Source organism: Pectinophora gossypiella, chromosome 14 (assembly GCF_024362695.1).
Source record: "Pectinophora gossypiella chromosome 14, ilPecGoss1.1, whole genome shotgun sequence".
NCBI classification, from domain to species: Eukaryota; Metazoa; Arthropoda; class Insecta; order Lepidoptera; family Gelechiidae; genus Pectinophora; species Pectinophora gossypiella.
The window spans coordinates 8,632,479-8,659,514 of record NC_065417.1 but is presented as its reverse complement, the minus strand read 5'-3'; the positions used below and the strand labels follow the sequence as shown (position 1 = coordinate 8,659,514).

The 27,036-nt window shown below is 35.7% G+C and overlaps 1 protein-coding gene across 2 annotated transcripts in view; it reads left to right on the top strand.

Moving 5' to 3' along the window:
* LOC126372610 (ADP-ribosylation factor-like protein 4C) overlaps positions 1–27,036 on the top strand; it is a 57,507-nt gene that overhangs the window by 10,826 nt on the left and 19,645 nt on the right. Inside the window, exons 2-3 of one of the 2 annotated variants that reach the window (XM_050018426.1) lie at positions 5,986–6,060; positions 12,265–12,293. The gene's annotated coding sequence lies outside the window, so the exon portion shown is untranslated. The remainder of the gene's footprint in view (positions 1–5,985; positions 6,061–12,264; positions 12,294–27,036) is intronic. The other variant, XM_050018425.1, reaches the window with a different exon arrangement.

The window sequence follows — 27,036 nt, the reverse complement described above, 5'->3', positions numbered from 1 at the left end:
ACGTAAGAACGACACAAAATTTATCATTAACAGTAATTTTGAATTATGTATAACTCGTAAGTCTCACACGCAAGGCATTCGTTACGTTCGCGTGATCATCTTCGTATAAGAAATCTCGAATAAAAATCCTTAATCACGAGACCCTCTACCGAGAATCTTGCGAACTCATATTTTTTGTTCTTATTAAGAACTTACTCATCTTGTTCTTTCCGTTGGAACTAAGTTCGAATATCATTTGAAGCTTGAATACTAATGACTTCACATTTCAGTATAATTAATATTCGTTCAATGAGGAGAAATTTACTTATACCTGGACTTATTACATTATTACTACTGCTGCAAAACCTTCTATTATAGAACCAATCTATCTTGTGTAAGTATGTTAATTGTTATTTATGTCATTTGCAATAAAGAGTACATTCGAGCCATAAAATCTGTGCTCTAACAGCGGAAATCTGAATATCATAAACCCAAAAGTCACAAAAACAACTTGTAGCAAGTACTTATTTTGTTCTCGTGCCTCGTTCGTGATACCGCGTTGAAATGTTTCTAACTGTAGTCGTCCCTTAACCCATTTCCAGTGGTGGTCGTAGTTCGTACAATAATTGCTGTGACCATTAACATTCCGGCCTTACCGCTTAACTTTCTCGAGTGGGTGGAACTACGCCAATACACAATTACTATTGTGCTCACGAATTCATAAGTCCTGAGAGATAAGGAGACTATGTAGGAAATTCGTGATTCTATGGTTTTAAATGAAGGTTTCAATGAGTTCGCGTCGCCGGTACTTGTTTATTATTGTGTCTTCCCTATCATACTATCAGCACAGCTATGAGTATTTTCGTTATGATCGCAGCCCTTACGCTTGACTCTTCTCAACTCTCTTGAGTTACTTTGTACCTCGTACGCCACAGATAAATGAATATATTTCAATATCACATAGACATATTATTTAATTACTTATTCAGCGATCACACGGTAGAGTTCGTCGTTCGATAGTATACCTACTGACTGTTTACATATAAGGTAACATGATATACTATCTTTTAATTCTTCTAATGACTTACCTTTTGTAACCTACTTTTAAGAGCGACGAAGAATCGCCGACAATGGAATCTTCGAGGGAAACTAATGCTTCGTTAGCTATTCATGTGTCAACGGCTCGCATTCAAACAAGAGGTTATTGATCTAGAAGTACAAAAGGTTTTCTCTCGGCATTGTCTTAAGCAGCGATCCAGTGATGGAGTCAGGCTTGCCTTAACTACAAAAAGGTGGTATAATATAATTTAAATTGCTATGCAGTCCTTAATACAACTTCTTTGGAACAAAAAAGTTATTTCCCAAGCAAAAGTAAGTTAACCTAATCAATCAATTACTTACGAAACAAATTACCTGATATTCAACACTTACGAAATTCGTGGGTGCTTAATCATGTTTGACGCGAGGCAATAATGGCTCTTTATTATTAACTATCATTGATTCGCCAGCGCCGGTCTACTTATTCTTCTTCTTCTATCGTATGGGTTGTGAGGTGGATGACCAACCTCATCAACCCTGGTGTCAGAGTTACTATTGAGCCGCCTAAAGCGCTTGTATCCAGTAAGTAGTAACCAGGACCAACGGCTTAACGTACCAAGAAGAAAGGATCATCTTACTTAAGGACAATCGGGTGATCAGTCTGTAATGTTGTAACCAAACTGAGGACCACGGAGTGATTTTTGTGATATGTCGTCACCGGGATTCGAAGCAAGGACCTCTGGATCGTGAGCCCAACGCTCAACCACTGGATCACAGTGGTCTAGTACGGTCATGAGAATTAATATATATACACTTTGGTACCATGTCACATTAACTTTTTTGACAAATTAAACTGTAAGTCTCACTAAATGTCAAATATGTTAGTGCGACAGAGTCCTAAAGTGGGTACATTATATTGCTCGTGACTGTAGTCGTCGCCGTTATACTCGAGGCGCTAAACTGTAGCCGGGGGCTACAAGATACTAAGATCGGCCCTGTAGTGTTATCAGAAGCCAGCCAATACGTGCCCAAGTGGCCACGGCCCTCGTTTAATAGCCATTCTACTCCACTCACGATGTATTTTTGAAACGATACTGCCTCTATTGCACAATCGGTATCGTAGTAGACCCTCGATGCTCTCGATACAGCCGGTATTAAAGTAATGTAAGTGCAACCAGTAATTTACTAAACTTATCTCACAATGAGCCCGGAGCTAAACTTATCTACCTCTCTATCTCTCAGCTTTACAGGTTATCATGTTACATTATTCTATGTAAGCCATACAAAAAAACATAAGTAGGCGTTATATTCCAACGAACTTCTCTTGTTTCTTTGTAAGTAAATCTCCTTATATTTCCAAGTTCTGTATATAAACCATGAAACTTTTCTTATAAAAATGTCAGGCACAAGTTAGTAGGTTTTCACAAAATGTTGATATTAAGCATGTTTATCTTTATTCAGCAGGTACTTGCTGACTGTAGGTACCTACATATTTTGTAAATGATTACGGTATACAAACGCTCAAAAGTATGTCTATATGACCGTAAACTGCTAAGGAACAGTTATAACTATTACGTCGAAATGTTATGATAAATTGTCTCTGCATCCGCCTCCAACTTTCCTCTGACGTCTGTATTTTTCCTTTTTTTCCATTACAGCTCTGAGACTAAGACAAAACATAAAAATACCTTGAAGAATGGAGCCAGTGACATTGAGGCTGTCTAAATCGGGCGCACGAGGGTAGATATTTATAATTTCACACCCACCAGTCACCTATGTGAGGATACAGTGTCATGGTACAGGAATTTTCTATTTGGATCTTTACGACCGTCACGACGCGAGGAATTTCCACATTCCAACGAAACGCCAAGATTATGACGGCTCAATCTTACGGTTACTGTACACAAGCTACGGCACAATAATATGCTTTTAAAAAGATTTTAGTTTTAACGTCTTTCATGGAACACGCCAAAATTATATCTCAGCCAAAATGATTTGGGGCTTACCGGGGCTTATGAAAACGAAGCGGAATCCCTTTAAAGAAGAAAATCATTTCCTTTATCGTGGAAAGTCAAGAAATTGCTTTCTATGAAAACATTTATAAAAGCTCTACTTTCTTGTGCTAAACAAACATTTACAAATAAAGATATGTTAAGATTGTTCTAAATGTTTTGGATGCTAAGATTTGTTATGTCTTACTTTTAGTAAGCTAAGTTTCCACCGGACTTGATGTATAATTTTAAGCGGAAATTGTATCTCATTGAGTCACTGCGATACAGGGTGATCCCTAGTGCAGGGCTCGCTGTTAACAGTTTAGCGCCTCGAGTATAACGGCGACGACTACAGTCATGAGCAATATAATGTACCCACTTTAGGACTCTGTCGCACTAACATATTTGACATTTAGTGAGACTTACAATTCAATTTGTCAAAAAAGTTAATGTGACATGGTACCAAAGTGTATACATACATATTAATGCTCGTGACCGTACCTTGTTTAATTAATAAATAATTTTATTAATATTATTATAAATAAAGATTTCTCGTCCTCTCTAGCTGGCTGAAATTGTTAAGACTCCCGCTAGCAAACAAATTCACACCACTTTCAGATAATACGGAAACCACCACGTTGTATCAGTACATAATAGCGTGAGATTGCGTTCCTGACACATTCCACGACATGATTGCCGCACGCACGGCATTCTGACAGCTCATAGACCAATCAGCTTGACAGCTGTTGATGCCGTTATTGATGCCAAAACATTACAACTATTAGACATAGCGGAAAAGGTGATTGACGTGAGAAACTGTTTATAAACGTTCTTCTGGATAAATGTTTTGTCTACTTACTTATAATAGAAAATACATTTATTATTTTAACGAAGAGTATAACTGGAAATAGGATTTCAGTACATAACGATTCTCTGAAACTTTAAATAGGTAAGCTATTTAACAACTTAGTCAAATGAAATGCTTTTTACATCGAAACGATCTATTGAATTTGTATAGAAATACTGACGTGGGACGTCATCCAATGAAAGCGGTCAAACATCTAAGTACTCATTGTTACCTACTTATTTTTAATCATCTTAGACTGGCTTCTGCTTCAAGATTAACATTTATCTATTTATCTTTACTTTTAAATTAATAAATATTAACGTAATTCTTTATTCAATTATTTTCGGGTAAAGATTGAGACCACATTTTTTTTGCATTTTACATCAGAACTGCACCTTTAGCTTTAGTAATAAAAAGCCTTAGAAAACTAGGCTTCTCCAGTTTTTACTAGATCCTATCAGTTAGCGAACCGTATAGAAAATGCAAATAAACCAACTCAAACCTGATTGAATAAATGAAAAGGATTGAACTTTACACAGGCGAGCTCTACTATAAACGTATCTATTTTATTATCACTGAGTCTACACGCACCTAGCCACCTATGGTCGTAAAAGGCCTATTTCTGTATAGCAAGCAGTAAAAGACGTCTGGAATAGAGTATTTTATCCTGCGACTATCTCGGCTTAAGGTCTCCCGTTATAGCGCTCTTTTTCAAATAAACACTCTCAAAAGGTCCTTGGAGTATCATGAAATAATGATATTTCGAGGATCAGGAAAACAGGAAACGCGAAGGAAATACCATCAAAACCATTTTTGTGCGTCTTGATTAGTTTGGAAGGAGTGCGACACCTTTAATTACTGATAATGAACAACGGATGCTTACGTAAATAAGGGACGTTAAAAAGGCGACATCGATACAATTCATCGAAAAAAGCAATAATGCTATTTGACATTTGTTTGCATTGCGCACTTACTTTTATATGCGCAAATATCAAATTGCAATATTGCTTTTCAGATTAATTGCTTCGATGAGCCCTTTCTAACCTCCAAGGATTAAAGCTTATAAATAAATTCAGGCGTTATTGACAAATTATTCATAATTATTTAGGTTATTATTACCTTCGTAATATAAGGCCTTGCTTACCATTGTAACCTCAGATTGATAATAAATCTATCGTAAACATAGATATCTACGTATTTCGTATTATACAGGGAGCAATACATTAATGTATATAGGTACATGTATGTAGGTGCCTCCCACGCCGTACAAGCACTCGGAGGAAACGCTTTCATCCCGATATAGCCTATTTAGAACATTTCAGGATTTGTGGGCTAATTCCATGTTACCTCTTTGATCCGGATCGGCTATAAATACATATAATAAAATACTTATTTTATACGTTTGGCTATACAAACGTATTACTAGTAATAAATGTAAACCGTAAAGTTGTTGATGAAACGTAGAATTAGTTTTTATGGTTCTATGTGATGCTTTTGTGGAGTAGGTGTATACTATATACACCTATTGAGTATACAGATGTGTATATATTTTATGGTTCTTTACTTAGCTTAATACTACTTGACTAGAATCTGAAACGAGTTGTTTTTATAAACATGAATACTATATATATATTTTCTGTTACATTGTTGTATATTTATTCAATAGATATACTCGACTCAACTATAATATATAATATATCTACAATATAAAGTTTGTAATCACTAAGCAAGTAATTATGAACTACATACTTCGCTGTTAATTGAAACATTCACCTACTTTGGTGTTGTTTATATTAATTTATTACTTTTAACGGCATCAGTCATTTTATTGGTATCAAGATACCCATTAACTTCAGACAAGGTTTATAGGACTCGATTTCTATAATTGAATACTGTGTAAACATCGTTTATATGACTCAATGCCACATGGCCGACAGGGGGTTTTAAGTTCATTGTAAACATTCTTTATTTTCGTGTTCCATCCAATCGGCCTGAATTATACCACCGTTGATTCAGGTTTCCTCTTGCAACCGCATTTTCGGTAATTTAAGTTATTTGCTGCCCTAATACGGATAATTTTTGTAGTCAATCGTTTAGGCTTACAGACTTTATTTGTTTATTTTGTTCCAGAATCATCTATGTAACAAGTAACAATTAAAATCGAACAAGCTTTTAAAATATATGGAAAGTAGGTTTGCTTAAGAGGTAAGTTTTTCGACTCGTGGAAGATAAAAAATATTGTTATGCTGATATTGTTATGCTGCCGCAGACTTAATTGATTATTATTTTCTACCTAAACATTACCATTCCAGTATTGTGCAATAAGTGCAGTCATAAAATAAGTATGCAAATATTTAATATGTACTACTTACATTCTTGCGTTTTTTCCTTGCCTTTTTCAAAATAATCCGATGTTTACCCGTATAATACAAATCCAAAAAGAACCATCTCATCATAATGTAACTAGTATCTCAACTAGCTAGAATAGTTAGATTTTGGCAAACTTATCACTTTCATTATCTCGATAAAATATTTCAATTGATACCATTAGCGTATAACTTGGCCAATAGTGATAAAATTGTTTTGCAGCAATCCCTTTATTGACCATCTATCGTAACTTTTTATAGCTCAGCAGTCACTTTACTTAGCAAGTCAATAAAAACTTCGGTAGCTAACGTGCCAATTGCTAAAGCTATATTTGTTATTGAATAGGAAACCCGAAGTACTGCACAATAACCGTAGTTGAACCCTTAAAAATTCAGCAACTCGGCAGAATTGCACAAAGCAATTCAGGAAAATTGCCGTCATTGCAAAACAGACTTCGTTTCAAAGACAGACGCATCCGCTCTTTCACGATTCGCAAACAAAAAGTGAATAGCAAATCGGGTTTTAATAAACATCGCGTCGTTTATTTTTGGAAGGAAATAAAGCCCACATTTCCATAACAAACAAAGGCGAGTTAACACAATGCCCACCGGAACGTCGCTCCAATTATTCGTACGCAAGCTTGGGGATGCCACGTGGATTTGGTCAGTCCAGCTGTAGGTATTACCAACTACGCCGTAAAACTACAGATTGCTTGAAAATTATAAGCTGAATCGCTCCGATGCATACAGGATCGATATTACCGATGGAATTTATACTAGGCAAACTTCAAACAATGGAGAATAGGCAACACCAAACAGCCAAAATTACACAACACGGACACTGCAAGTATATGTACAATTAGTATCCCAGTAATCCCAAGAGCTTTGAGATGATTAATATTGTTAGAATAACCTCTAACAACTAACTTAACCTATTAGTCTACCTATTAGCAAAAAATAAATACGATGATATCATCACGATCATACACTTATAAATAGGAAACCACAAAAACCTGAACCACGATATCGTTGACTGTACCTCTTGATTGATACAGTTTCAAAATTAATTGAATTAGTCAAGTACATCCCCATAGACTATGACGCGATTTCATGGCAATTTTTTTACTTGACTTTTTTTAGATTTGAAGCAGATTGCATTATAATTACTTGACCGGACCAAAGAGGCTCTTATCCGGTAAAAAAAATAATAATTGGCCACCTCTATTTTCTAGAGTAGAGTTTGCGAGTCGTCAGCTGTAGCAGGATCGAAGAAACGTTTAGTCAATAATTTTCATGTCAGGAACCACTACAGAGCACGTGCAATGACAATTAGTGGTCCGTTATTTGAATTGTAAGACCTAAAAATCACAACCGAATATTAAACACGGTTTTTAAACAGTTTAATTGGCGCTTGAAGCCCTATTTCTGTATTTAAATTAGTCAAACCGTAATATAAGTAAGTAATTTGTATTAATTGGGAAATGGCTTTAAATTATTCGTCTATATAAAGCTCAACCTTTCAGTAATTTACATTTATTTAATGGTAGTAAAAGCCTAACCCTATTCAAGAAGGTACTAAAATAGACTATTCAATCAACTTTCGGAAATGCGTAGTTTCACAATAGTTTCGAATTTGCTTTAATTTGTGGGTAGATCCCTATAGAGTAGTTGTATAATGAAGGCTACATCCGTGCAGTAGATGATATCGTCACTTCCGCTGTTCCGCTGAGGGGCCGGAACCGCGCGTGCGCGCCCGTCATGCTACGGACAGGCGCGTGCCCCGTGCATGTTCACCACGTTTTATCATGGTTTGATTTTAGAAAAAACAATATGAGGATGGCTGGGATAATAATGTAATCGAAAAACTTTTAGCATCCGACTCGGCAGTGGAATTTAAACCTAGGTACGTAGCGCTCGTGTTTCTGTTTCAAAAAAGATAACCTCGCCTCGGTAGCCACGTGAAAAATGTGTCGGCTTTAATCATAAAAAATATATTCTTTAATGAATAACATAAGTCTATAAGGTTTTTACCATAAAGATGGTAACAAATCACAATCGCAAGGAATTAATTCTAAAAATAAAATCACCGTAGGAAACTAAATAATAGACACGACTTTCTTCCTTAAAGAACATGTTTAATTTTAATTTATTCCATGTTAATTATTACTCTTTAGGAGTACATGGTAAGCACGTGATTTCATACATACTTTAACAACAAAATATAGGCGTTTTTCGCTTGTAACGTTCCGGTTAGTGACTGTCGGAGAATGTTCCACCTCCGTCCCATTGTTAAACAACGCCATTGAAGAACGTAATTACTACTATTGTCGGCATTTTATTGTGTAATTTATCATGTTTAATTTGCTAATGAAAAAACATGATTATCAGCAACGAGAATAATGTTTCGAAGTCTTTATCTGTACTTGCAACACTTTCCTGAGATAATATAAATTTATTATGATTCGAAGTTTATAATTCAAATAAATGATTCGAATTTATTTTCTTCATTACGATTTAATGTCTTCTAGTCTTGTAAGTGAATAAACAAGGTTTAATAACCGCAAAGTCAAATCCAGGATAATATTCTGAAAATAAATTTTATGTAAATGCGTCTCTATTGTGTTTAGCACATGATTGAATCATATTGTACCTATATTAGAATCATAACACGCATGTTTATACCCGCAAAATTGTTGTTCTTATTTTAAAATAAAGCACTACATTAATTAAAAACATCCTCAATTATTCGCTTATTATACAAGTAAGTACTGTTACAAAATGAGGTAATGAAGATGATTTTCTGAAAACACGTAATTCTAAAGCATAATTCATTTGCAATAAATCTGCTTTACGTATACACGGATTAGACGGTAAGAAAATGTGCATGTTAGCATAATGTGGCTTACGCAACAGGAAAACATCGAAACCACTCGTATCATTCACGTTTATTCAAAATGGCGTCGTTCCACGGGGGAAAATGTTCAGGTAAAATTACCGACATATTTTTCACGCCCGTTATCCCTCTATTTTTATTTTAAAATACTTTTTTATTTTTAAACTCTACCGTGAACTTTTTATAACAAAGTAATGATACACTGTATCTACATAGGTATCTCCATAAATTCGGTAACTCGCTAAGTATATAAAGTATTTATCATTTACTTCTTAAATTCAAATGTATTCTATTTCGAAATATTTTTTTTTTCTAAATGGCATTTCTAGAAATTAAGGCGGGCTACAGTTAAGTTTTTTTGCTAGAATCTCTCTTGCAATAAATGAGCATTTTTTTCTGTATATTATGCAGACCTTTTCAGTAGAAACACAAAAACTTTTCATTCAGAGTTTATCATCTTTTCAGCCTTTTGAGTTTACTGCTGCTGAACGTATAATGGAATATTTAAACGAGATCCGACATTAAAGAATTTTGTCATAAGTTCCTTAGTAATATTTTGTCACTAAGTAAATCGTTTTATCCAGATACCTATTGTGGCTGCAGATTCGAATTGTGGTGCGTAATAGCCTACTTCAATAGGTCTTTCATGTGTTATTTTACTTGTATAGGTACCTAAAGATTCAGGAACAAGAAACTAGAAATTAACTATCCATTCCCTTTTGTCTCATCGCGTAGACCTCACGACTCATTGCCTTCTACCGTGAATATGGTTACGTAAGATACGTCCTTTGTCTTTCTCTTTCACTCCACCGGGTTTTATATATGCGTCTCTTTCATGTGTAAATATATTATGGACATTAATAAACAGGGTCTGTCTCGTCGTAAACATAATTGAGAGGCCGAGAACAATGACAAGTTGAACTCAGCTTATGAATAGTTCTTTTTATGAGTTGTTTGCTGTTAAAATTTTAACTTTAATTTAACTTTCTGTGTGTAAAAATAAAAATGTTACTTTACAAATATTGAGTTTGTATAAAAAAAAACGCATAACTATTCAAAGGTGAAACAGCGCACAAATATCGTATTCTGAAGTTAAACCAAGAATTTCTTGAAATACCTTTGTACATGTTCATTTCTGTGTAATTTGTTTGCGTGCAATAAAGAATTTAAATAAATAATCACTAGATTCTGGCAAGGTATAACTTTTCGATATATTTGATTATATTTTAATTATTTTTACATTTATTGAATTCGCATGTTAGAGGATACTATGCCGTCAACATCCGCAACTTAACACGGCATAAACGAGGAGTATCGCTGTCATATAATAATGTTATATTTATCCCCTCCCTTCTGTCTGGCTGCTGATTGAACTGGTTAGAGCGGCAGACATTCAATCCTGCAAAGGGTAGCCACCTTTATATTCATACCGTAGTAAAACTATCTGAGCCTGCCGTAGCTGTCTGAAATTTCGGTTAAGCGGATTCGAAAGCGTCGTTTAGGCCATCAGCCTATATTGTAAGGATTACATTATCCTCATAATAAATTATGAACAAACAAAAATAAGCAATGTTGCTTCGAGCATAAAGTTACTTCCCGGGAAACTTATAACAACCGGCGCACTTATCTAATTTAGTTAGTGGACAGACGGGCAATGTCTTCTAAATATACGCAAGTAAACACAGCGCCAGTGTGCAGTCCAGTGCCGCATTTAGACCTGACATCTGGTATTAATAATAGATCTGGATATACACGCACTAAATAAGTTCCAGACGAAACCTAATTGGCTATTTATCTTCTTTTGTTTTTGTTTCGTGACATTTCTAGAGCAAACCGGTTGGTTGTTTCCCTCGATTTATATTTCTAATTTATTGTTCTAAAAACGAATTAGTTAGATTTTTATGGTTACTTGTTTATGTTATAAATGATTCTTTTATTTTGTAACATGTTTGTTTACATAATAAGTAGATAATATTATTTGCATTTTTATAGCTTTTGTTGCGCAAAAAAGAAACTTTTATCAAAGAAAAAGTAAATGCGTATTTTACCTTTAACCGTATAGTGACTTGCTCCACAGAATATGAATTTGCAACTTCATGCTGAGTTAAAGTTTTCCTCTACGTTACTTACGTGCACGAATAGAACGGCATCTTCCGGTTCTAAAACTTATCTAAGTTATCTTCTACGTCTTTCCAGAAGTATAAGTAAATCAAAAGTTGTACCTCAGTTTATATAAGTCGGAAAAGTTGTAGGCGGAGTTAGTACGAAAGTTGGGAAACTTTTAGTTATGCAAATCATAATGGTAGATCGAACTAGTATGACGATAATACAAGGTATAATAATTTATTGCTTATTGAAGATTTCTAATACATGATTAAAGCAAAATGTAATAAACATCAAATTTATAACATCCTCACCTAATAAAATCGCCTCTACTACGTAATGATAAACACTCTGATTTACAGTCTAAGTAAGTATCTTAATAAATTATTATCTGTCAAAACAAGATAAGTACCTTATATATTTTTCGGTATCGTTCATTGCTTGATACGTAACATAGCTAATGGTGTGACTTTCGAAATTCGTTTCTTTTTAATAATACAATTTATTAACCGATTATATTTGATTATTATAGAAAATACATTTCAGATAAACGGATAATAATGTTAAGTAGTTATTTACACTTATTTATACGACTATTGTCTTATAAAAATGTCTACAAACATAACATAACGCCTACATTTGGCCCACTGTGTGGACATGTCTCCCGGGATGAATTGGAGGGGGTATGGAGAAATGATATCTCAACATGCAGATTTTTCGCTTTCCTTTCTCGAGACGGATTGGACTTGTCCCGTCACTTATACGTAATAATCGTAAAATACTAAAGATACACTACATAATAATACACTTATATAAATAAAAGTACGCTTTTGTTATAAAAATATTTATCATTCTGGTTTGGGAAATTTTGGTGTGTTCAATTTTTTTTTTTGAGTATTTCATTTTTGTAATACATACATTATTTAAGAAGGCATTGTTCTTCTACGTTTTATATACTGATTTCTAAAGATGAACATGCACAGCGCGGACAAATTTATACATATATATATTTTTTTCTTGTCTAATCGAATATTTTGCTTTTTTCAGATTGAATCGCCACAACATAGATTGGAGCGGTAAGTTTAGTTCTTCTGATGTATCAGAAGTTAGCAGAAAAGTTGAAAAGACACATTACGAGACAAAGCTTGCTTCACTGCACACACAGAATAAACATTTTATACATACACAATAAATATTGCAGCACGATTGGCGGTCTTAGTGCGTGTAAAAATAGTTAGTATAACATTTTTCCACTAACTAGAGTACCCAAGTAGATATGTTATACTTACATAAATATTTCTTATTAAATGTATATGAATGTAACGCGCGTATAAAATGGATAAAAGCTTTTGTAATTTTATGGATGACACACTTCTTTCATACCAAATGCCGAATGTAACGAATTTTTGGCGGCGGTACAGTGAAAAGTCCATTTAATACAATTTGCTCCAAATGCTGCCGAGAGTTGAAAAGGAAATTGTTAAGAGGAAAAATTTTATTTAATTTCGTGAGGCAACAGGCTGAACAGCTCTACATATCTACATTATATAGCCTCTTTATGGTTTGAAAGTTATATAAAAAATATAAAGCATTTTATAAAGATATAAGTGACCAGCTATACGGCATACGTCCATAATGTTATACAAAACACCACACTAAAGAAGTTGGATTTTACTTCTTTTTTGTTCTAAACGTAGAATGATGTACTTTCCAGGCTACGTTTATGAAAAACAATATAGTTACTTTAAACGTGATAATTACCTATTTTCTTATTACTCGGGTATAAAAGTATTCTAAAATACAGACGCATATACAGATTTTGTGTAGATTTATGTTGTTACCTATATTGTTTCTTTTTGATCAGAGTAATAGTGGGTGGAAAATGTAATTGTGCCTGGGTGTAATAAAAAGGGTCGTCATTTATACACAAAACAGATTAAACATGCATATATATGCCTGTTATCTATTAAGTACATTAGAAGGTCTGCGAAAAAAGAACTGCAGCGCCATTTATAGAAAGAAATATCTCTCTATTCCAACCAGGGCCATCATTAATCCCCAATCTACATCAATTCTTTTGTAGCTCAGCTGTTATTGATCTCCAATAATGCCTCGCTCATTGTTCTGCAATTTACTTTCACGACTCATTACATACCAAACCAATATTTTTCCGCTCGAATGCTAAAGTTCAGATATAAATAGCAATCAGAGGGTGCGTTTGCGTGTGAACTAAGAGGAGGAACGTTCACATGACTTCTATCCAGTTATCTAGACCCCTGCCGCTTCAAAGAGTTGGTCCTCTTGGGAGCGGGTGAGTAAAAAGGTATATAATCCTGAAGGGTCAGGTTATGGTAGTCTTGTTTAAAGGGCACAGATTCTGTGCACATGTGGGGACGCCAAGCGGGGTGTGGGAAAGTACACCCCCGCTCGGATGCAAGGTGCATATTGCAGCTGTGACGTTATGGGAATATGAGTGAGTGCACAAACTTTAAATGAGCTCATTAAAATGTAACGCTAAGAGCCCGGTTCCGCTAAGTGTGTACGTGTTTTATTTTACTCCCGAGAACGGATTATATTACTTAACCAACTGTAGACAGTGCTACCAAATAGTCTTTTAAGCACAAATGTACAGGAACCATTATGTACTAACCATAGATTCCTAAACTGTACATTCTCAGCGATCTGTTTTCCACCTAGACATACATAAACCGTTGTCAAGTATATTCTTTGCAACTACATCAAATGTCAATTTTGTCTGTCCTATAAGTAACCATAACACCTCCTAAATATCTTTATATAACCGCAATATCTGTATATAAGATAAGAAAACAATTTTAAACAATAACTAACTTAAAATATAAAAACGATAAAGTTTCATTTTCAAATAAGAGAGAGCATCTGAACAACGCTCTTCCGTCACCTGACAGCTTTGTTACAACAAGCGGAAATAAAAAAAACGCGACACGTGCAAAACGACATGTGTCTAGATTATAGATACATGTCGACAATTGACAAACATGGGGCATAAAAAAAGCAAATGCGAAGATGACGTGCGTTTGTTTGTGAAAGTTGTTAAAGTTACTAACAAAATATTCACATGAGTTGCTATATATAATAAAAATAACATCAGTTTATGAATGAGTAACGTGTTATGCGCGTTTTATTATATTTGATTACAGTCGTGTGCTCCAGACGACACGACTTTTAAATGAACAATAAACACTTGGAAAATACACATTTATAGTTAGATGGTATTGTATTGAATGAATTATAATTATACCTTTACCGAAGATCACCATTGTCATACTTTGGTACAGATATCAAAAACTTAGACATCGATACCGTATAGTTATAAGTTTGTTGTAAAGAAGAGGTCTTTTGAAGGATATTCAATCTCCTTAGACAAAGCCCCGAAACTGGAGTCACACAAAGGAGGTTATTAACATCGCCTTTGATACTCTTTTTAAGACAATGTACCTACTTACTAACGAGAAACGAATACCAGTATTTATTTACACTAATACGTAGAGTAGGGGCGTTTATCCGATTCGATTCCGAGAAAGACAAATCCTAAGCGTCAGATAATAAGGATTAAAGCTCGTAATGTAGGTAACATTAATTTAAAAGGTATGTTGCTGTTGCATTTCTTCTCCTCAGCCATAACACCTAGCGAAATGACGTATATTCAAAAAATGTTCTGACCTTCAACAAATTTTATGATATTTACGTTGAAAAAATAAATTATTCTGATTTTTGCTTAATTTCGTGAGACCGCTTCTGTATGTTTAATCGTAATCTCATGATTGGAATCTTTTACAATATACATATTATTATTATGTCACAACATAATACGCTGTGAAAGTCCACTGTTAAAACAAGTTGTTTTCGGAAAGAGTAAGAGTAACCTGTAAGTTTCGATTTCGAAAATTCTTTACGGGCTTAAATAATAATAAGATTAAAACATGGTTATTTTGTATGCGTCGGAGTGTGGTACGACATATTTACGGTCGTAATATATAATGAGCGTAAATAAAGCTTAAAGTATGTAGCAGCGTGGGAAGAGATTCCAAAATTGACATATGCGTAAGTAGGACCGAGATAAAATATATTATGTAAGATCATGCAAAGAAAGACAAAGCCACAACAATGTTTTATTGTTATAAACAGCTTATAGATGTCCCACTGCTGGGCACAGGCCACCCCTCAATAAACCAGATGGGGTACGGAGCATACTCCACCACGCTGCGTGTTGGTGGAGGTGTTTGGGCTAGTAACCTGGGTTTTTAACGCGCCTTCCGACTAACAGAAACATCTTAATTTTTCGAACAATCAGTTGATTCAGCCTAAAACGTCCTAGACAAACAAGGATAATCTTACAACGTCACCGGGTTTGGAACATGGAACTTCAAATCGCCCAACCACTATTCCATGAAGGCTCGCTTGTAAAAGTAAACCTCAAATAGTCGATGAGAGACTTTTCTTTGTTTAAACATTAGGTACGGTCACGAGTACTAATATGTATACACTTTGAAACCTTGTCACATTAACTTTTTGACAAATCAAACCGTAAGTAGGTACATGATATTGCTCATGACTGTACAGTCACGAACAATATAATGTACCCATTTCAGGACTCTGTCGCACTAACATATTTGACATTTAGTGAGACTTACAGTTCAATTTGTCAAAAAAGTTAATGTGACATGGTACCAAAGTGTACACATATTATGCTCGTGACCGTACGTTATGTTTTCATAAGTATAACATAGTCACTTTGTTTGCCCTTCATAAATGATAACCTCATTCCGTTTTCGAAATGTAACGGAATCACTGTTTACGTGTTGTGATTTATAATAAACACGTGCTTAAAGTCAATTAAACTTTGACTTGAAAACGTGTCCAGAAATAAACATAATTTGTTAGTACATCTGTCACTTCTGTCCACTTCGCAATTTATGTTGTGACTCTCGCTATGTAGGTTTATACTTACTGAAATGTCACATTGTATTTCTAAGCATTATTAAAGATGACACATAGCACTTTGTTCCTACTAACAACAATAATAAACATAGCTTTTGTAAAATTACAAAACATGACGTCACTAGAAGCTAAAACCGCGGCATCTATTTTGAATGACATCATAATACCTAATTAAAAATCTTCAAAAATAACACTTTAATCAACATGCGTATGATTGAGATGTGTTATTAATCAAATCTCAATGACGTTGATGTACAAATATAGTTTTATTAGCATAAAGGAAGGTTCACATCAATGATGACGTGTTAGGAATACAATATTTACTACAAGGTCTGCAAAATTATGTGTTTATTTTTATGTATCTCGTAACGTAAACACGCAAACCCTTAAGTACATTATAAAACATAAATAGCCTATAAGTAAGTCTCGCTGCTTGGCACGCAAGTCTCTCCTTGATCAACCAGAGGAGGTATGGAGAACTCTACCAAGCTGCTCCATTGCGGGTCCACTGGAGAGGTTTGCGCTAGTAATCTGGGACCAAGCGGGAAGCACGAAATCATTTTACTTTTACAGAAAGCCAGGTGATTCAAGCCTGCAATGTCGTAACCAAACAAAGGCCAGTCTCACAAAGTGATTTTGGCGACCCAATCAGGAATCGGACCTGGACCTCCGAATCGTGAGCCCAGCGCGCGCAGCGGTCTAACCACTAGAACTTTGGATAAACCTTTAACATAAGGAATATAAAATTTATAATTAACTAACTATGAAATCAATGCAGCCCAGATATCAGTTTATGTTTGAAATACAATAGAAGTTGGAAGAACAATAAACTTTGGCTGTAACTACGCAGTCTTATTCGTTATTCTATGCTATAACTTAATATTTACCAGTCGACCTACAGAACTTTGGCGGGTCACAATATTTCATAGTAAGTTATTTTTATTGTTCTACTGAAACGCTAGACATGAACGTTTTGACAAAAAGGCTGCCTACTTGAATTGTCACAGAAACTCTACCCGTCGCTAGTTATAACGGCATATAACGTGCACTACCTAGGTACTATATTTGTATGATATCACTTTTCAGTACTAAGAGAATTTAAAAATGTTTTCGACGAATCCAGTTTGTATTTTATGCTGTTGTACTTAAGTAAAATTCTGCCTGTTTTGCATTTCAAGACACGTCTCGCAGTTCGACAGATATTTGTGCATCTACAGAAACTCTAGCTTATATTGCTTCACTGCTGTTCAATAAAGACGAAAACTGTCCTAATGTTAATCTTACTCTGAAGTAGTAATTTAAAAATAGAATTCTACAACGTCTATAGTCCGGCAATCTCGTGCGCGACCCTCCTGCGGGGCGACAGACGGTGGCGGGGACGGGGTAGCTAAGATGTCAGCGGGTAGCAGGTGGTGTAGCGGGGAAGGGAAACGCGTGCATCTGCGCGTCAAGTACGGCAGTCTCGGCCGCGCAGCCGAAGCGGCAACACGTGCTTGATAATCTGTACTACTCTGAGGGCGACGCACACGAGATTAATATCTGAGGATGAGTAAGGCTATCTCAAGACAACTTAAGGAGGTTGTACATAAATAATTAATGAGCAAAACACGGAGAAATCAAAGAGAAGTGACGAAGAATATCAAACGGAGAGTGAAAATGAAAGCGATATGGAAATTGATTTATAATAAAACAATCTATTAATATTTTAGTTTTCCTAATAATTGGTCCTCAAGCATAATAATAAAAATAAAATAAAATAGTTCTATCTTTTTATTCACTCCTACATATATTACGTCACAAGTAAGTACAACTTATTGCAAGATTTATCCTGGCACACTTCTCTACGTGTGCAGCCGTGTTCTAGAATGTCAAAAGGATGACGCGCTACCCCGTCCCCGCCACCGTCTGTCGCCCCGCAGGAGGGTCGCGCACGAGATTGCCGGACTATAAGCCAAGTATTTGTCAATGTGTCAACTAACACTAGTTACTTACTACTGTTAGATAGAACAAAATCGATCGACCTAATCTCGACTGATACATCACTATGCTAATGAACGTCACAACACTGACTGCTACACTTTGGAAGATCTAACTCGTACCGCGCATTAAAGCTATTGTAAAATGTTATCTTTTTTGAAATATAATCACCAATTGTACAGAATTACTCGTTCTGATTAATACTAGTTGCTACTGTTAGATAGAACAGAATCGATCAGCCTAATATCGACTGATGTACGTCACTATGCTAATGAATGCCACAACACTGGCTATGGCGCATTGAAGCTATCGTAAAATGTTATCTATATTGGAATATAATCACTAATTATACTGAACTAGTCTTTCTGTTTAGAGTACTGACATATAACTTCGTCTTTTCTACAATAAGTCGCGGTAAAAAAAACTTCGTCTAAATAGGAATACCAGCAGGCTTACGAAAATTTGATTATCGGATTTTGCGCAAGGGAGCAATTGCGAGTTTCTCACGGAATCCCTTCATAAAACAATCGTGGCGGCATGATAAGCGGAGCCAGAGTGATATGCCGTAAGTAGGTCGGATATTAGGGGACCACGCGAGAGCCAACTGGGTCGGGTAGCCGGTGCAATCTGGGTGACTTATGTCCCACCATCACGGCGCTCGTCACGCGTGAATTATTGATACGACACGAACGCGACACGACATACGGTCCATTCGCCTTCCATGCATGAAAGACGTGAACTGATTTCATTGACCGTTAATAATTTGTCGTTATGGGTTGCAGTGCGGAACATGAAGTGAATAAAAGAAAAACATATCTTTACATATTATGACCTTAATGCCCATATAGTGTTAGTAAGAAAACAAATCTACGTTAGTAACACACAATAGGCTAGTTTCCAACTAGTCAAATCAGTTACTTTTTACAGTATTATGATCTGTGCTTTTTACTAAACGTCAAGACACGAAATTACTATTATTAAGAACATTTTTCTTTATTAAAATTCATAAATAAGTTAAATAGAAAAAAGAAAACGTTTTTTTGTCACCTTTAGATCTGTCTTTATTTTGTAATCAGAATTTCATAATATATATTTGACATAGGAACCCAATTCTAAGAAAAAAATATTCATTTTATTTACCGCCTGTTCCTTCGGGAGGCAGTAGACGCCAGCACATGCGCTTGTACCCTCAGGATGGAGTAATCGGGTTTATCAACGACCAACAACTTGTAAATGAAGGACATGAAGACGGTAAGGTTAAGAGCTGATGACCTAATCTTTTCAATGACTTGCTACATAACTAAACAACGATGGTAGTGTAATTATTAATAACCACGGTTGATAAGGTTGGTAATCCACCTCGCAACCCATTCGATAGAAGAAATTATAATTCCTTCAATACTTACTTGCTAAAAGGAATTCGTTAATTATTTTTTAATCACATTAATTTTTTATTCGGTTCGTCAGCTGTTGTTGCAATATTGTGTCCTTGCATCAAACCTTAACTAATTCTCATTTACATAGAGAATTGCATAAGTGACTCTTTGTTGAGAAAGATAAGAGAATTAATTAGACTATAAAATTATAATAGAAAAATATACAGATGATGATTGTGTGTAAATAAATTGGTATTACTCTTGTTTTCAAGTACAACAACGAACGCAGGTGTTTTAATTACCTTTTTAAAATATTCGGTAACAGTAAATTTCGATGTAGCAATTTCATGGCGGCGAGAATACTCACTCCACTTATTTTAATAATTTACTTCTTGCATAAATGTATTTAGAAATATATAGAAATGTAAATGTTTTATTGCGGCCGTGTGTTCGTACAAAATGTGGTGTTACAAAAATACAGAAGTACTTAGTATTATAGAGGTAGTATCAACATGAACCCGATAAGGGCTATGCAACTGGTAGAGAGGATAAAATACTTATTTAATTATTAGTACTTAGTTATTAATATGCAGTATATGTGCGTGTGTTTACAAATTCATTACATTGCATAATCGTATTTCGTACACATAATGAAAACATATCACATAAACAATAATTTCAAATGTACTTCTTGGACAATAAAAAACATAGATAACCCTCACGCCCATAATCCCTAATAGGGTGGATGTAACCACAAATAATCAAAGACAATTTGCAGCCACTGCACAAAACAAAAACCAGTCAATTTTAGCATAGGAAAGGATTTTTTTTTCTTGGTTTAAACTACAATCAGTCCTCTTGACTATAAAGCAGTTTCGTTGAGTGGATAAGTGACGTGACGAAAGACAAACTGACAAATATTAATTGAAAACAATTATTGTCGAAAGTCGATAATAAAATCTAGATTTGAAGTCTCCCAAGATAAAAATGTAAGCATTATCTACTGCAACTAAATTATCTAATCACTTTTCTTTGAAATTGATAAAAATTCAAACAGATCAATGTTATTAAATATTGCATCTAGATTATTTAAAAAGATAAGTTTCCAACTTTAAATTTACTTTTAATTAGCTGTAATGTGTTTTGTAACTCCGTCAATCTGTATCAAACGTAAAGTTTTTTTTTTTAAATCAAGTTTTAAAGGTTTTAAACCAAGACCTTAAAATGATTTTTTCGTTCATAATTATTTTTTTCATTTACTCCAAACGTATCTTAACATATTATCAATGCAGATAATATCTGAACCGTCCATATATATTTAATCATCTATATTTTTTGGGGAGTGTAGCTTGGATCAATCAACCGGAGGGGGTATGGAGCATATTCCACCACGCTGCACCAATGCGGGTTGGTGGACGTGTTTTTACGGCTAATAGCCGGGACCAACGGCTTAACGGCTCCGGTTGATTGAGGGGAGGCCTGTGCCCAGCAGTGGGACGTATATAGGCTGTTTATGTTTTATGTTATGTATATTATGTAGCTTGGATCCCTCATTGCTGAGTTATTTTTGCAGACAATTAATTAGTTTAAAATTCAAGGGCACTTTTATCTTCAGCAAAAACTAAGGAAGTAGCTATATGGTACATGGACATGAGTCTAAGTCAAATGACAAGGTTATCTGCCAATAGTGACTGTCTGTGCGTCACCAGCGCCATTGCATTGTACTTATGACCTTATTGATAACTCCTAATGAAGACTTGAAGACCTGTGTTCTGTTTTCATACGATAACGCTATTGCGCTCAATGTATCAACGAAATAGAATCGGCGTTACGTTTAATTTTGGAAAAAAACATAAACATAAATAGCCTATATATGTCCCACTGCTGGGCACAGGCCTCCCCTCAATCAACTGGAGGGGGTATGGAGCATACTCCACCACGCTGGTCCACTGCGGGTTGGTGGAGGTAATTTTGCGGCTAATAGCCGGGACCCACGCCTTAACGTGCCGTCCGAAGCACGGAATCAACTTATTTTTTCAGACAATCAGGTGATTCAAGCCTGTAAAGTCCTTACCAAACATAGGACAGTCTCACAAAGTGATTTCGAAAATGTCCCCATCGGGAATCGAACCCGGACCTCCAGATCGTGAGCCTAACGCTCTAACCACTACACCACGGAGGCTATTAATTTTGGAAATATAATTGTAATGTAATTTTGGAAATATTCGGAAATTAAGTTTGCGTGGCAAAATTGAAGCGAGACGATTAGGAGCTTACAATACCTACTTATGAAATAGTCCAGTGAACCTGTAAATAGAAATTTAAATCGTAAAGTAAAAGTAATAAAGCACTTATCCGCAACAAAAGCTACCGCGTAGATTATCATCAGTGTTGTTGAAACAGCCATGAGTCTTGCTTATAATATTGTTGACCTGAGTTGAGCGTGCTCCCACGATCGGAGGCCCCGGGTTCGAATCCCGGTGGGGACATATCACAAAATTCACTTTGTGATACCCAGTTTGGTCAGGACATTACAGGCTGATCACCAATTGTCCGACAGTGAGATGATCCGTGCTTCGGAAGGCACGTTAAGCTGTTGCTCCCGGTTACTACTTACTGATGTAAGTATGTAGTCATTACATGAGCCATGTCAGGGGCCTTTGGTAGCTAAATAGTAACCCTGACACCAGGGTTGATGAGGTTGGTAATCCATCTCATAACCCACACGATAAGAAGAAGATAATATTTTTGCTGACTATAAACATCTCATATTATTAAAAACTGTACTAAGTATTAAACTTAGTAACGTTTAATAGCTTTTGAGATCCAACTTTGCAGTGAAGTAATTCCGATCTAAATTCAGATTCGCGCTGCAGTACTGAATATTGATTATGCTAGACAAAGACAGCCAATACTAGTAGTTTCTAATTTGACATAGCATTGTGGCAGCAGGTCGTCTTCAAGGTACAATGAACACACCTGCTGAATTACCTACCACGGGTTCCGTTCATTGGAAACTCACTTGGGTTTCTTGCGAAGTTGTATGTAAAGACGCTTTACCTCTAAGAACATTTTAAGGCATATAAGTACAAACGAATCGTGGGAATGAGTTCTATATTTACTTATCGTCGTCTAGTAGTGAAAACCACGTGTGATTTTCTTCAACAAAATGCAACTTCATTCAAGACACTTTTTTACCTAGATTGAAACTACGTTACTACGCGTTCGTCCGGTCAAAAGAGAGCAAATATTCAAAGTGAAGATACATAGTTACCATTCAGCTGAAAACACTGGAAAAAGTTTAAAACATAATTGAAAACAACATTTACAAAATTCGAATCGTTCCGGTTCTTAACATACATACATACATAAACTCACGCCCGTAATCCCTAGTGGGGTGGGCAGAGCCACAAGTAATCAAAGACAACTTGCAGCCACTGTTGATACGATGTCGTAAGCTGGATATGAAAACCACGGTCCGGTTCTTAAAAAGAAAAAAAAAAGATTTTTACCAAAATTGTAAGTTTTATTATTATTAAACTCTGCAGTGTATTTTGGCCGAGTGTAGTAGAGTTACTTATCGTCACTGATGTCGCGAACTGACGTATCTTAAATTTTTGGCGAAACTGATTTGCACCTTTTACAATTGTCGATAAGACACAAATCGCTTTAACCAATTATTACATCAGTTAGCAAAGTCAGCCACGTTATAATATATATTATGTTGATTTCAGGTCTCTTCAATAATGCCAGTGGTTTAAAACCACTTTAAAACATATTCGTACCGCCACACTCCACAACAGTATCAGTAAAATTCCGCTTGCCCTTAATAAAATATGGAATGAAGGAAATGGTTGTAAGTAAAATCTTGTAGTAAATGAAACCCAACTGTCGATACGTACCTATTATTATATTAATATTGTAATAATTATTACAAATAACCCACAAATAATCATTGCTCTGCCTCAGTGTGGCGCACTGGAGGAGATATAATATTTATATTAGGTATTGTTATTATTAGATATTTTTTTACAAAATAAATGTTTTTTGTAATCACAAAAAAAACATTATTACACATAGGTAAATCTATAGAGGCATCTATCATAACAATATGTATACGCTTTGAAACCATGTCACATTAACATCATTGACAAATTAAACCGTAAGTCGTATTAAATGTCAAATATGATAGTGCGACAGGGTTCTAAAGTGGGTACATGATATTGCTCATGACTGTATGTAGTGCCATATTCGGCAGATAGACTACATTTGGCGAGTTTCCCGTGAGAATTAAACATTCGAGTGCAGGTGGTAAGTTACCGTACCGTACCGTTCCAATCAAACCCTGTAATCACGGTACAATCGAATAGACCTTGACTTCACATTCAACTGTTTATTTAAAACCTTTCTGTACATCCGTCAGTAATTCAAATGAAGGTGAATTGTATTTCGCAAACCTTCGCTAAGTGTTCGATAACCACTGCAATATTGAATTTTTTGATTATCCGCTGAACGCGTGATTTACCGATATACTAATTCATTTTTTTTTAATACAAATAGACCGGTATTTGTATTAAAAAAATGCAATTCGGGTTTTATTATTTAGTGTATACTTACTAAAATCGAAGTATGTCCTCGCGGTAGTAATCCTATACGTACTTACATGCGACATATAGCTATCATAATTTTATACAATTACCGTATGTATTTACCTGCGAGCATGTCGGCATAAATCTAGTAATATAACTTCAGTAAACTTTTCTACTATTTGCATAATAAATCAAGACTTCAGTCATTTAGTAAACATTAGACAAATATGTCATTTTCTTAAATATCCTCCTTAGCAACAATTTACAATAAATGAACTGGAACATCTGAGACGAGAGTAATTTCTCGAGTCGGCGACCGCAAATCGCCAACCTGCCAGTTAGCCTCAGGTCATTTGCAAATGGGTTCACTAAGTTGTTCCATAGAACGGTTGCTCTCCATAAAACCGATAGCATCTATCAGCTTTTTTAAATAGAAAGAAGGAAGTTATTTATTGCCTATCACCCACAAAAAAAAAGACGACAACATCAAATTTAATACTTGCACAAAATGTCAATCTTCTTCTATCGCGTGGGTTGTGAGGTGGATTACCAACCCCATCAACCGTGGTATCAGGGTTACTATGGAGCCGCCAAAGGCTCCTGACATGGCACATGTAACGACTACTTACTTACATCAGTAAATAGTAACCGGAACCAACGTGCCTTCTGAAGCACGGATCATCTTACTTTCGAACAATGAGGTGATCAGCCTATGTCCTAACCAAACTAGGGATCACAAAGTGATTTTAGTGATATGTCCCTGCGACTTTCGGATCATGAGCCCAACGCTCAAACCACTGGTCCACAGAGGCCGTTTGAAAATGACAATAAAAAATTAAAATGATGGTGATGTGTGATGCTCATGTCTAGACTTCCAACACTATCTACACGCATACAACCGGTTTTAATAGATAAGCTGAAATGTAGGTTATTCAATCCAACTCTACTTGATTTGAATTGAATACGACGCTCATTACAATATCTGAATCAACTTCCATAAATGCATTCGGAACAATATAATGTAATATTTACACCGAGGTGGTCTTTATATAATTAATAATACATATTTTTTGCTTGTTCTATGAATCACTTGTTAATGATTTTGCTGTGATAAATCAGCACATATAGGTACATAATTAGGTTAATGGAATAAGTAATTGGACACCGCGGGAAGTAACTTGAATCACGGTTGTAAATAATAGGATATGAGCGTAATATGAAGCCCCATATCAGACTTCTTGATATTCGAGACCTGAGACACCTCGGGTATTCCCGTCGGCCTTAGAACAGAATGTATCAGCGAGCATCTAAACTGCTGGTATAAATCACAAGGCACAATCAGATGACAGGTGATGGATGGGCAGCCACGCCACAGGCAAACGAGTTCCGTACGACCTTCGTACCTGGCATTAGAACACAAAAACCATAAACGAAATCGTAGAGAAGTCGTTACCATGACGACACGGATCGTACAACTTAGAACACATTTGGAAATAATATTTGGCCACTGAAATGTACTTATTCAAAGTTCAAGTTAGCGAGCTAGCAAGTTTCTGGTACAAAATGTTTTCATTGAAAACTAGAGTACAGTATGACATAAACTAACTAGGAAGAAAGTGTTACATACAAGCAAAACCTCGCTCTTAATCCAATACAAGAACTTTCTAGGAGTTAAAGTAAGAACACGATGTTAGTGGATACACGTTTATTTGTTAAAGTCGAAAGTAGTTCAAGAGATAACACGCGTGGTTGACCATCGGCCGTCGCATAGTGATGAGATGTGGTAGCCACTCCGACGCCGAAACTGGTACCTACTATCTCGGTCGAATGCATCTCACACTCGACGAAGTAGGCAAATAGGTCAAAGCAAACAATATCATATTTCGAGTGATTTATTTACCCTTGTTTGATAGAGAAGTCAATTTGAAGTTTGAATTGACTTTCCATGTATTTGTACGTGCAAGGGACAAGGATCTTTGACGAGGGTCAAAGAGGAATTCGTTAAAACACTGCCACAGTGTCACTTTTCCCGCGAATTTCGTACTAGTGAATCAAAGTCGAATAGTGAACGGTTCGGCGGTTGGAAATGACATCAAACGGGAGTTGACTTTTTAATCCATCTATTCAAACATTTAAGCCAATTTGCAGCCGGGATGGAAAGCAAATTGAAAACGAAGTTGGCGGGCTTTGGTCCGGCCGACCTCAATCTGGTGCTAACGGTGACATCGCCGTAAAGTATCGCCACTCGTTTTATTACACCCACCTGCCTACTTATTGACCTGATAGATATTTGTATCCTATTTTCCCCTAGTATAATGATGGCCTGCGTTATTTATGCACTGCAATCAGTGTTTCTAGGCCAAGGGGTTGTAAAGACCACCTCCAGAGTTTCTATCCTACAGCAAGCATGTCTTTATAGTCATTTTCTCTTATTTCGTATTGAGGATTATTCAGCTCATTGGTTTTTGTTTGCAGCCTATGCTTTCTCTTAGCGTATGAAAATTATTCTTGATTTTGATCTAGCTAGACATGTTGCTTACGTTATCTATTAAGCATTCGTCACGAATTAAAATATTGTTGGCGCGACGTCATCCACAGAATCGTAGAGCGCAGTAAACACGGATTTCTTTTCACCTGACAGCTCGGATGACACATCGTAAACTTGACTAATTTATTCATCAACTTTCACTATTTTATGTAGGTTGCAAATGCCCGTGGCTTGTTTTAAATGGCCTTGTATGCGGGGGTGTTGGGACTGTCTGCAGATGATTGATGTAGCTATCCATCAATCGGGTTGATTCAATCTTTCAACACTACGTCGGGTATTTTTGTTCTTGTTCCAATTTAAATTTGAAATTGCGTGGATTCCATCATCCGATTTGTAACAGTATCTAACC